The sequence below is a fragment of the Eptatretus burgeri genome, chromosome 8, assembly GCF_056783735.1.
Source record: "Eptatretus burgeri isolate ZD-2024b chromosome 8, Ebu_testis_v1, whole genome shotgun sequence".
Taxonomy (NCBI): Eukaryota; Metazoa; Chordata; class Myxini; order Myxiniformes; family Myxinidae; genus Eptatretus; species Eptatretus burgeri.
The window spans coordinates 32,200,038-32,213,418 of NC_140968.1; the positions used below are offsets into that span (position 1 = coordinate 32,200,038).

The 13,381-nt window shown below is 42.8% G+C and overlaps 1 protein-coding gene across 1 annotated transcript in view; it reads left to right on the forward strand.

Moving 5' to 3' along the window:
- Window positions 1-567, forward strand: part of COXFA4L3 (cytochrome c oxidase associated subunit FA4L3) — an 8,570-nt gene extending 8,003 nt beyond the window's left edge. Inside the window, exon 5 of the mRNA XM_085891420.1 lies at window positions 1-567. This exon is cut by the window's left edge and continues 858 nt beyond it. The gene's annotated coding sequence lies outside the window, so the exon portion shown is untranslated.
- Window positions 568-13,381: the final 12,814 nt, after the last annotated feature.

A 13,381-nucleotide genomic window follows, 5' to 3' on the forward strand; every position in this document is an offset into this window, starting at 1 on the left:
TTTCAATAGTTATCAGCATTCTTTTGTTCTGCCTTATCTCGACTCCTATGGAGGATAAATACCAAAATGTGACACGAAATCTTAACCTCAATGAATCACTCCCACAGATCTCCATAACATCTCCTGGCAGGTGTGCAGAGATGCTTCCACTATATTCCTTGTACGACAAGCCATCTTCAATCACTCAGGTTTCCCCAATCGCAGAAATCCGCTGTCTGATTGGATAGGCTGCCTGGTTGATTTGAAAGGCCCATCTGTCCATCGAGCATTAGCCTCGACTCCAACAAAATGACCTTCAATATTTAAGGCATTTAATCCAGGAGGAAAAGTCGTGTTGAATCAAATTATTTCATCTTTCGTTTTCTGTCTTTGCTCACATCATATTCATTGTCATTGTTATATTTAGGTACATTTTACTTGGCTATGTCTTAATATGATAAATTATTGTCGAAGTATAATCCTGTAATTGTAATAATGCAAGTTCTTTTTCTTATATGTGGAGTATAAAGATTTAATTTGGAAAAGACCGCGGAAACAAGTTAATGCATTAAAAACTCCACCACCTTCCATTTCCCCAAGGACGTTTTTTTCCCACCGTGCCAGTTGACCATTAAATGTGTTTTAAAGAAAAACTGACCTTGTTCAATGTGTACATACTGCTCAGTTTCCATGTGCGATTTGTGCTGAAAAATCATGGATCTTTACAGTGTCCACTTTCCAAGTGTGACATGAGACTGCACCATGCCTAACAGTTATCTTTTTTAAATAAATAAAACAAAACTGTGGCTTTGAAGACTTCAAAGTCTTCAGAAATAATAACATCATGACATGTTTATCGTAAGGAATTGTGGGATACCAGCTGGCGTCAGGTTATTTCAATATCATTGACGTTAGACTTGTTTTAAAGGAGTTCGAGAGATCTCGATGGTGCTTTCCGTTCAGTGATTCAGTGGTTGCGGCCAACTACCCCGATGATGTACGACGATGGTTGGGCTGTCGAATTCTCTGCCTGAAATGGGAGTTCAAAACCAGGTTCATAGAAAGGTCAAATGGCAATTTTTTCCCAACATTAATTTTGCATTTTTGGTTTAGTTCTGGTCATAAAGTAACAGCACCAAAAATCCTTTTCCTGGTATCTCTCCACCAGCATTTTATTGGTGTTGTTGTTGTTAAAGCAATTGTTGGGTTCCTCCAAGAAAATGTAAACAGCTGCACACGCTGGTCCATTTTATCTCAGTCCATCTGGTTTTCTTTCGAATCGAGCTCACCCATAATCTCCACCTGTTGGTAGCTAATAAAAAAAAAAACGTCAAGGGAGTTCTCATGGTCGTTGCAACACAATTTGATATGCAGTAATTTACATCTGCAAACAAAGATGGCAGTTTACAAACATCAACACTGCATGACACCATTGAGGGTTCGGTCAATTGTAGCACTGACAGACCTGTTTTGAACTCCAGCAGTACTGTGCCAAACTCACCACCAGAAAAAGCAGAACGTATGTTTGTGAACACATTTTCAGTTTTCCTTTTCCCACAATTCAATGCAACATGTGCTCTTATAAATTATAAAAGCATCTCATTGTGACGTTTTAAAAAGAAAATTGTCCCCTCTCGTCTTCAGTTGTCCTACCCTTCCTCCCGCCCTTGGTTTACTGAAGCTTGTGGCGAGGCAGTTCTCCCGTCCAAAGGCAAAACCTAGTAACTCATTTTTTGATCAAAACTGAGCTGATACTAATTTTGGAGTTACTCGGTTCTAGGCTTCATGTTAGTGTATAAATTATTGTAATTTGTTCCCTACGTAAGCTCGTACACTCATGGCAGGACCGAGCAACTCCTACAGAATTCGGTAAATACCACAAAAAAACTTAGTATCTCAATGGACCAATCTGATGCCATGCTTTAGTCACATGACATCGAAATGGCAGCGCTCTAACATCTGTAAAGGAATAATCAAATCTTCTCGAATGTTACGGCTTTAATATATATAAAAGCAGTTTTTCTTTGTTTTCTCAAAATCAATTAGAAGTGAGTTACGAAGTTCTGCCTTTGGACGGGAGAGCGTTGTCCTGAAACAACTTGCCTTTGCCTCATGAAAGCAAACCCAACTGAGGGCAATCTCAGTTCCTTCCATAAAGCTTGGAACAAGTGCGTATCTACCCTCAGGAGAGCCAGAAAACAACATCTTTCTAATCTCAAGTCTGAACTCTCAAACCTCTCTCTCCTCTCAAAATCCTCGTGGTGTCTAATCAAATCTGTTTCTGGTGTATGTTCCCCCTCCATCCCCTCCCTTACCTCAAATGGCCGCCCGGCTGATACCGCACGTGAAAAAGCTGAATGCCTAAACTCGGTGTTTGCAGCTAAATCTTGTGTCCAAAACCCATCACATTCTCTACCCACCTTACCCAGTCGCACCCAACTGTCCCTGGACCCTGTGTCCTTTTCTCCTGACAAGGTGGACAGCTTGCTGTCAAATCTCGACTCAGATTCTGCAACCGGTTCAGACGGCATCAGCCCACGTGTCCTCAAAGCCTGCTCTTCTGCTCTTGCTCACCCTCTCTCTGTTCTATTCACCCTCTCATTTGCTCAAGGTCATCATTCTGCCCTCTGCTTGGAAATCTGCAAACATCACTGCCCTGCATAAAAAAGGTGCAAAAACAGATCCTTGCAACTACAGACCAATCAGCCTTCTCCCAATCATCAGCAAGGTTATGGAATCCATCATCGCTTCAAACCTGAAATCCTTCCTCTTCTCGAATGGCTTGATTTCCAATCATCAATTTGGTTTCAGACCAGGTCACTCTACCCTGGATATGCTGCTTCTGCTCTCCCATCAATGGATGGAAGTCCTTAATGCCAGACAGGAAATCCGAGCCGTATTCCTTGACATATCACGTGCTTTTAACACAGTCTGGCACACTGCCCGACTCACCAAACTCTCTTCCTATGGTATCCAAGGCCATCTCCACTCATGGCTCGCAGACTTCCTCTCTTGTCGCAGTCAACGTGTGACCCTAAATGGAGTTCTTTCATCCGCTCTTCCTGTCCAGGCTGGAGTTCCTCAAGGTAGCGTTCTGGGCCCTGTTCTTTTTCTGGTTTTCATCAATGATCTCTCCGACTCTTTGGAAAATCGTCTATCTCTTTGCTGATGACTCCACCCTCTGCCTTACCATTGATCATCCCTCAGACCAGCAAGCATCGGCTTCTTCGCTCACTGCAGATCTGGATAAAATCACAAACTGGTGCAAAACGTGGAACATGTCTTTCAATCTGGACAAATCTCACACTCTCACTATGTCTCTTCAAAAGGACCCTTTAGAACCCCCCCCCACCCACTTTCTCAACAATCCTCTGGAAGAAGTCCTTTCTTTCAAGCTTCTGGGTTTCACTATCTGCCATGACCTTTCCTGGGAAAGCCACATTTCAAACCTCGCCTCCAAAGCCAGTCGCCGACTGGGAATCCTCCGTCATGCAAAGTCCTTCCTCGGCCCTTCTGATCTCCTGACCACTTACAAAGCTTTTGTCCGTAGCCTGATGGAGTACTGCTCTCCCCTCTGGGCTGGTGCTCCTGCCTCCCACCTTTCTCGGCTTCACGCTGTAGAAACCAGGGCATTTCGGATCATCGGCATCTCCCGCAATGAGGCTGAGTCTTTGGGCCTCTCACTCAATCACCAGAGGTTGGTTGGTGGTCTTTCTGTCTTCTACCATCTCCTCTCCAGCCTTGCCCCCCTGCTCTCTCTGCAATTTGTCCCCACCACATTTCCACAGGGCGCTCAAGGTCCGCCAACCATCCCCTTCTGGTAAAACTACCAAAATCATGATCACTGCTCACCTTCACTCTTTCATTCCTCTTTTTTCCCGCCTTTGGAATAAACTCCCCCACTCTATTCTTTCCCATTCTTCCCTCCAGGCTTTCAAAACAGCTGTTCACCACCACCTCTTATCATCCCCCATCCAAATCCTCGATCTTTTCTACCCCTGATAATCCACCCAAGCCCACTTCCTTCAAATTCCCTGCCTTCCTTCCTGAAAGTCTCTGTAATGTCCATCTTCTATTCCCCATGTTCCCCGTCCCATCCCTCTCCCTTCCACAGATCTCCTAATGTCTCTGTTCCCCACTGTTTTGTCCCTCCCATTCCCTCCCCTCTTGTCTCATGCCCCCTTGCTGTGCGTTGTGTGTTCGCTCTCATACGAGCCTCGACAAGGTATACAAAAAAAAGAGCAATCAGAGATTGCTGTCCCTCGCCAGGACTTGTTTTGGGTGGTGTTTGTGAAGTTTTGTGTGGTGTTTGTATCCTGGCGTGTTACCTAATTAATAAGAGACATAACTAGAACTGCCACTTTATAACTGCTGGCAGTGATGACTGGGTACCAAGACGTCCCAGTTTGATACAACCCAGCTTTGATCGGACACTTGACCCTGACCCATGACTATTATTATTATTATTCAATTGAATTTAGAATGAGATTAAAATAAATTCAATTCAAATCAAATGGAAGACCAAATAGGTACTGTCCTGCATTGGAGTCATCAGAAGGAACCCAAACAAGCAAAAAGCAAAGATGAAGTCTTCAGGAGGAACCTGGATAGGATTCACATTTCAGCTGCTACTCCTCTACCCTCAAACCCATCCAGGCACAGCTAAGTGAGCCTGATTCATAAATAAATAACAAGGAACCCAGATTCCAAAAGATAAATAATTAAATAATTCTGGCTGCCAGACAATGTATCGTATCAGGTTGAAATTTCAAAAATATTCCCCATCTCCACTCGATCATAATTGTGAAGGTTCATGTCGATCGATTAAGCGGTTCAAGAAAAATAATTTTTTAAAGATTTTCATTCAATCCAATATGGTTGCCAGTCCATGTGACCGAGTAATTATTCGTGAATACCCTGGTATCCCCAAGGCATGGAGAACATTTGTGTGAAGTTTCCCCTCGATCTGTCCAGCTGTTCTGGAGAGGGTTTTTAAAGGTTTTAGGGTATATCCAATATGACTGCCAAACCATGCGACTTATGACATATGTGTGAATGTTTTGTTTTTCATGGAGAGGCGTTCATTGCTGTAAAGTTGTGCTTTGATCTGTTAAGCCGTTCCAAAGAAGATTTTTGAAGATTAAAAAAATATATATATACATATACATATACATATACATATACATATACATATACATATACATATACATATACATATATACATACATATGTATGATATACATGGCTGCCAAACCACATGGCCGATGTTGTCATCATTTTTTTTTTGACAAATTTATCCAAAGATGATGCTCAAAAATTTTCATCATGATCGGATGTCGCGTTCTACGTATACAATTATAATGTCATAATTAAGGCAGCTATAAAATCACGCTTATTCCCCACGAGAAGCACTTGAAAACCTGCTGAGTTTCATTTTTATCCATGCTGCAGTTTGGGAGATACAGAGGTCCAACGTTTTTCCTTTTTTCCAACATGGCTGCCACACCACGTGACCAATGACGTCATAATTATTAAAACATTCCAGATGAGTGGTCCCACCTCTGGTGAAAATTTTGTTTCAATCCGACAAATGATTGCAGTTGTAACTGTACTTACATTCTGTGCAGACAAACAAACAAACAAGCAGTCATAGACTGGTACTTACGAGATGGTCAACTTGACCTCTGACCTTGTCTAATAAAAGCTGTCTCGAGAGAAGGTAGCGACGCACACCAGAAGTTTCTACGATGATTCTGCACCAAACCATCAAAAATAGAATATTTGACCTAACTGTGACCTTGACCTTTGACGGATTTTGATCAAAATCTAATCAGCGCAAGCCATCACCCTCCTGAATCACGTGGTGTAATTTGACATTGGTAGCTTCTTCCGTTCTCGAGTTATCGTGCCAACAAACAAACAAACAGTCATAGACTGGTACTTTCGAAATCGTCAACTTGACCACTGACCTTGTCTAATAAAAGGTGTCTCGAGAGAACGTAGTGACTCAAACCAGAAGTTTCTAAGATGATTCTGTACCAAACCATCAAAAATCGAATGTTTTGGATGTTTGACCTCACTGTGACCTTGACCTTTGACCGATTTTGACCAAAATCTAATCAGCGCTTGCCATCACCCTCCTGAATCACGTGGTGTAACTTGACATTGGTGGCTTCTTCCGTTCTCGAGTTATCGTGCCTACAAACAAACTAACTAACTAACTAACAAACAAACAGAAACGGAAGGCATCAATATACTTGCGAAATCTTTAGATTTCGTAAGTAACAAATGAACAGAAACGGAAGGCATCAATAAACTTACGAAATCTTTAGATTTCGTAAGTAACAAACAAGTAGTCATAGACTGGTACTTACGAAATTGTCAACTTGACCTCTGACCTTGTCTAATAAAAGCTGTCTCTGGCGAAGGTAGCGACGCAAACCAGAAGTTTCTATGATGATTCTGTTCCAAACCATCAAAAATCGAATGTTTGACCTCACTGTGACCTTGACCTTTAACCGATTTTGACCAAAATCTAATCAGCACCAGCCATCACTCTCCTGAATCACGTGGTGTAATTTGACATTTGTAGCTTCTTCCGTTCTCGAGTTATCGTGCCTACAAACAAACAAGCAGTCATAGACTGGTACTTACGAAATCGTCAACTTGACCACTCACCTTGTTTAATAAAAGCTGTCTCGAGAGAAAGTAGCGATGCAAACCAGAAGTTTCTAAGATGATTCTGTACCAAACCATCAAAAATCGAATGTTTTGGATGTTTGACCTCACTGTGACCTTGACCTTTGACCAATTTTGACCAAAATCTAATAGGCGCTCGCCACCACCCTCCTGAATCACGTGGTGTAATTTGACGTTGGTATCTTCTTCCGTTCTCGAGTTATCTGTACCAAACCATCAAAAATCGAATATTTGACCTTGCTGTGACCTTGACCTTTGACCGATTTTGACCAAAATCTAATCAGCACCAGCCATCACTCTCCTGAATCACGTGGTGGAATTTGACATTGGTAGCTTCTTCCATTCTCGAGTTATCGTGCCTACAAACAAACAAACGGAAGGCATCGATATACTTACGAAATCTTTAGATTTCGTAAGTAACAAACAAACAAGCAGTCGTAGACTGGTACTTACGAGATCGTCAACTTGACCTCTGACCTTGTCTAATAAAAGCTGTCTCGAGAGAAGGTAGCGACGTAAACCAGAAGTTTCTACGATGATTCTGCATCAAACCATCAAAAATCGTAACGTCGACCGAAGCAAAAAATCTCCATTTCTCCACGCAATTATATTATACCTTAAGGTAACTCAACGACGCGTCCGCTCGAGCGCACTGCATCACGTGACGACCCGTGACGCGTCGAGTGAAATATTTTTTATACAATCTTAAAACGTCTTCAAAACATCCGATTTTACTAGAATTTCGACAACCGAGTTTTAAGCGTCCTAAGCGATCGCAAAAACCGAAGACAAAATTAAAATTGAAGTTAAAACAAACTCATAACGTCGAGCGTAGCAAAAATACTCCATTTCTCCACATGAATTTACGGAATTATGTTTGACCTCACTGTGACCTTGACCTTTGACCAATTTTGACCAAAATCTAATCAGCACTAGCCATCACCCTCCTGAATCACGTGGTGTAATTTGACATTGGTAGCTTCTTCCATTCTCGAGTTATTGTGCCGACAAACAAACAAACAAACAGAAAAGGAAGGCATCTATATACTTACGAAATCTTTAGATTTCATAAGTAACAAGCAGTCATAGACTGGTACTTACGAAATCATCAACTTGACCTCTGACCTTGTCTAATAAAAGCTGTCTCTAGAGAAGGTAGAGAAGCAAACCAGAAGTTTCTACGATGATTCTTTACCAAACCATCAAAAATCGAATGTTTTGGATGTTTGACCTCACTGTGACCTTGACCTTTGACCGATTTTGACCAAAATCTAATCAGCACTCGCCACCACCCCCCTGAATCACGTGGTGTAATTTGACATTGGTAGCTTCTTCCGTTCTCGAGTTATCATTTTTTGGATGTTTGACCTCACTGTGACCTTGACAATTTTAACAGCTTGACAATTTTAGAAATTTTGGCCAATGTTGACCTTTTGATCGAAGTTGATGTCAAAAATAATTGGTGGTTGAATTCAGTGAACTGATATGCACGTCCTGTTCAAATTTCAAATCAATTCTATAACAATTGAGGATTTTAGACATTGTACCTAAGCTGTTGACCTTTGGTGTATGTTGTCCTTTCGGCATATGCTGACCTCAAAAATTATGGTGGTTGTATTCAGTGAGCCGATATGAAAATCCTGTTCAAATTTCAAGTCAATCGGAAAAAAAAATTGGATTTTACAAATTCTGCCTATTTTGACCTATTGGCCTATGTTGACCTTTTGATCGAAGTTGATGTCAAAAAGAATTGGTGGTTGAATTCAGTGACCTGATATGCAAATCCTCTTCAAATTTTAAGTTATTCGGATGAAAATTGCGGATTTTTGAAACCTGAAAAAGTTGACCTTTGGCCTATGATGATCTGTTGACCTCAAAAATATAGATTCTGCCAGACCACCAACTCCACCAGTTGGTGAAGTTTCGTGAAGATCGGTTTAAAATTGTGACCTGTCGGCGATTAAAGGTGAGCAGACAAACAAACGGAAGCGATCAACATGCTTGTGAATTTTTTTTTTTACCCTGTAAAAAACAGACCCAAATGCAATACCCTCTCCTCTGGCGAGGGAAACAAGGTTGCAGCTGCACTCATGGCATTGATGCAATGCTCGACTGAGACCCCCCTCGTGTCTACCTGCTTGTCAATGCAACATGTCTGAAGGCTGAGAGCAACCTTCAAACTCCATATTGACCATGGCCCAAAACTCTGAACTATACCCAATCAAACAACTCCGGATCATGTTAGAACACTACCCGAGGAAGCTTGGTGTTGCCTTCGCGGAAAGGGTGGTGGACTTGGGATCTTAGGGTCCTGAGTTCAAGCCTCTGTGCCTACTGTTGAATTAACACCAGGTGGGTTGACTCAGCCTGTCATCCTTCTGAGGTTGGTGAAATAAGTACCAGTGCACTGGTAATAGAGGGCACTGCATCAGTGGCACAGCCATGCCCTCAGCTAATGATGTTACCTGCAGACTGTGTTGCATACGGAGGAGGACTAATTGAGTACAGGTCAACATCACAATGCACCAGTGAAGTTGCATTTGTTATGCAGGATGAATAGTGCACCATATTACACCTGATATATCTCCCCCCATTCGGCATAAAGTGTTAGTGACAGCTCGTGTCCACCTGCATTATTTGACTACCATTGTCTTTCAGTGTGATAATACTTTAATTTCAAACTTTTAGGCACAAATCAAGATTGGTGGAAAGGTTGTCATGAACCTCGACTGCATATCCACATGACACTTTCAAATGATAAGGTAGTATGTGCAGTGGTTTCCAAATCAAACAATACCTATGAAAAGTTTTCAAACACTGAACAGAGAGATGATCACAAATTGCATTTATTATTCATGCTTTTAAAAGGGCTGGCAGGATGGCATAGAGGAATGATGCAGACGTCAGCCCACATTGAATACTTGCACAAATTTCTTAGGCTAATAGACATGTCTGCAGGAACAAGTTTTCCTCACATCTGATGTAGTTGTTGGTGGCAAAGGGGCTGATGCAGATGTCGATGGGGCTGAACTCGGTGCTTTTGCGTGTCGGCTTATAGGAACAGTGGGAGCCCATGTATCTGGAGTTTGTTCTGCTGTAGCAGTAGGATTAGATGCATCAGACTCTTTATCCATGTTGGCAGCCTTGAGTCTGTCTGAACTGACAGTTTCAGACTTCCCATTAAAATCAAGGATGAAGTACTTGTCCTTCCTGGAAATGACCCAGAAGGAGCCCCGATATGGAGGTTGCAGAGAACCTCTGACAGTGTCGTCACTTGCAAAAACATGGGTACAAGATGAAAGATGTTTTGGCAGATGTATGGAATGCCGTTAAGCTCTTATGGGATGTAATGCAACTCACTCATTGTCCTTCGCAGACTGTCCACATAATTGCTTGGGTCCAAATTGGTGTGAATGTTCGTCGGAGCAACAAATTGCCCAGGAAGGCGAAGTGTTGATACAAAACCTAACTCAGCTGCACTACAACCCAGATCAGCTTTCACAGTGGCACGAATGCCCAAAGCACTACAGATAGGTTTTCCATCCAGTAATGTGGGTCTGCTTGTGCTCTGGCATGAAGACTTAAGCTGTTGATGGAACCGTTCAACAAGCCCGTTTGAAGTGGGGTGGCAAGAAGTAGTTCTGGTATGTTTACTTCCAAGTAACTCGGTCAGTGTTTTGAAAAGTGTGGCCTCAAGCTGTTGTACTGTGTCAGTGGTGATAATAGATGTGAAGACCCTGTTCTCCGGCCTGGCATGAAGAGGATTCACGAAAATGCAGCTTTATTGAAGTACCACATGCCAGCGGAGGTGATGTTGGCAGCTCAACCAGCACAGTGGAGAGCAACCAAAACCACACTGAGTTTTACATTCAAAAACTCTCCCTTATATATATTCTATCTCTAATTCCAATCTATCTCTGGTTATACTCTTACCATGGTTGGTGTGACAAGAGCTTCAAATGTGTACTCAAGATATGAGCTGAGCTTTCTTGCCTTCCCACAAAGGAGGGTGGAACAGTCAAACAGCTTGTCTTAGGGCCCAGGAATTTCTCTTAAGCAATTATCTGGGCTTATTATCACTGCAAAAGCAAAAATCCTTTTAGTTTCTCAAGAATGGGCTGTGTGAGGTGACCAGAATGAGCTAACTGGTGGAAACTGTGTGACTGAAGCTATAGAGAGTTTTTAAAATGCATTACAGGGTATATAAAATTGGTTCAAATCCCTACATCTAACTAATATATGTGTATTAATTATGGATCAGATGTGACCATAAAATTGCACTCCTCACAGTCCCTCCTTTGTCACATTTGACCAGACGTCACCATTTCCCCAAGCTCACTGAATAGGTGGGCCTTCATTTGACGGCTGAGTTGACCATCCCGAGGCTCCGCTCCCCCCAGACGATATTTGCAAATGCCCTGAACAGCCAATGACAACCTCCAAATGAGAAGTCCCTGACTACTGGTGGCCCAGGTTAGCATCTGTCCTTCTCAGTGCCACATGCCACACATAAAATTGTATTAAATTTCTCTTATTCAGAGTATTGTGGAGGTAATTTCACTAAAACACTAACTGCAACAATATTATTTAGATAATTCTACAATACACTAATTGCAACAATATTATTAGGTAATTCTACAAAACACTAATTGCAACAATATTATTAGGTAATTCTACAAAACACTAATTGCAACAATATTATTAGGTAATTCTACAAAACACTAATTGCAACAATATTATTTAGGTAATTCTGCAAAACACTAATTGCAACAATATTATTTAGGTAATTCCACAAAACACTAATTGCAACAATATTATTAGGTAATTCTACAAAACACTAATTGCAACAGTATCATCTCGGTAATTTTTACAAAACATTAACTGCATCTATATCATCGACAATAAGCAAATGTAATCATGGGTGGGCAGCACTGTGAGCCCTCAAAATGTGGTGTAAGCTCGTTTCTCATCTTGTGCTTTTCACTTGAAAATTCTTTAAGTAACCAGTAATACCTGGAAGAGTTTCCCCAGGGCACCCCTCCGCCAGAACACCTTGCTGGTCCCTCATATGGTGGGGGTCGAGTCTGGTTGTGGCCCCATACGGAGGTCCTGGGTATCTTCCTCCATGACTTCGCGGTTAATTATTATGATGGCCTGGGTGAGGGGTGAGGCTTCACAGCATTTCTTTAAACAAATAGTAATGAGAATCTTAATCAGAAATACTCCAAAATGATTCCCACGATGATTAGGAGTGCTGACCCTACCATGCGCAGCAACCAGTCTCCCCAGTCATGAAATATAGATCTCCACCCTCTGTAACCCTCCTTAAGTTCCACTCGCTCACGAGTGAGAGCTTCAAGCCTTAAAGGTGTAAACATCTCGAAGTGAAGTGTTTTTCTCCGGGAGGTTACTGTATTTTCGCAAAATTTCACAACTATACTCTAAAAGGGTTCCGTTAGGGGCCCATGGAACTCGGGTAATTAAAGATGCATGTTGACCCCATACGAATCCTACTTGTGCAAAGTGCCCCCGCTTGGTTTTGTCTTGCGTTTTGTTCTGCCAAGCCATTTCTGTCTTTTCTGCATTTTCTGACGTCCCCCCAACAGGTTTTGTCATAGCATAAAACCATCTAATCGATTTTATTTCCTCGTTTCGTTCTACCAAATCGTAAGTTCCCTCGGCTTGGACGCAGGACAGTTATATGAGCTGCTGTGGCTGGATGGTTGACAGCCCTCTGGAAATAAGTGGTGCGGTGTCGCCAGGTTCCTTTGAAAATATCTTTACCTTATCTCGTTCTTGGTTATACGTTTTCCCCAACCTTGCGTATTCACCCGCCGCCGTTCTTTCTCCAGCCGCTTCCCTCCTATGTCGCTGCTGGGGTGTTGCTCGCTCACTTTTGTTTCCCCTTTCGTGGTGGAGGCGTGGGAGGTGTGTATGGTTCCAGTTGCTTGAGGTTGTTAGTTTGTTGCCTAGTGACAGGTCCCAGCTCCAAAGGAGTAGTGTCAGTGCCAGGAGACGCATGTTGGATCGTCAAGGGTTCTGCCGCTGGCCCCGGTGTTCCAAGGTCAATGTTCCCTGGTCCTTCTGGTTCCACGTTCGGCAGGGCGTCTGGCTCCTCCTGCGGCGGGCCTCCCGCCACTTTGTCACCTTGTCTTGCCGGCCTGGCTCCCTAGTTTCGTCGGCCGTTTCGGGTGCCTTTTTACAGTGCGAGTGGTGTATCCGTGCACTCTTACCTCTCACTTTGACGGCGGAGGGAGTGGTCAAGAGTACAGTGTGAGGTTCCATCCCCTTGGGTCCCCCAGGGCATTTTTCTGCAGGAACTCTTCTGCAGGAACCCGATCAGTGGGTTGAAAATCATGCAAAGAACCTCCAGCTGGTATCGGTAGCACTTCCTGCACCTGTGAGTGAAAATTCCTGATGGTAGCAGTTAGCGCCTTACAATAATTCATCATTCCATCAGTCATGCAAGACCAGTCCCAATCCCCCATATCCGGGGGAGTAGAGGCCGGTAACTGCAAAGGGCGTCCTGTTATTATTTCGTGGGGCGAGAGCCCCCTTGTGGCATTGCTTGTTGTAATGCCCAAGCCCTCGGCTCCTTTACGCATTACTTTTGCCGTGAAGGACCCTCCTTGATCCGATGACAATCGTGTTGGAATCCCAAATCACGGAATTACTTCCTGCAAAAGCAGTCTGGCCTTTGGTT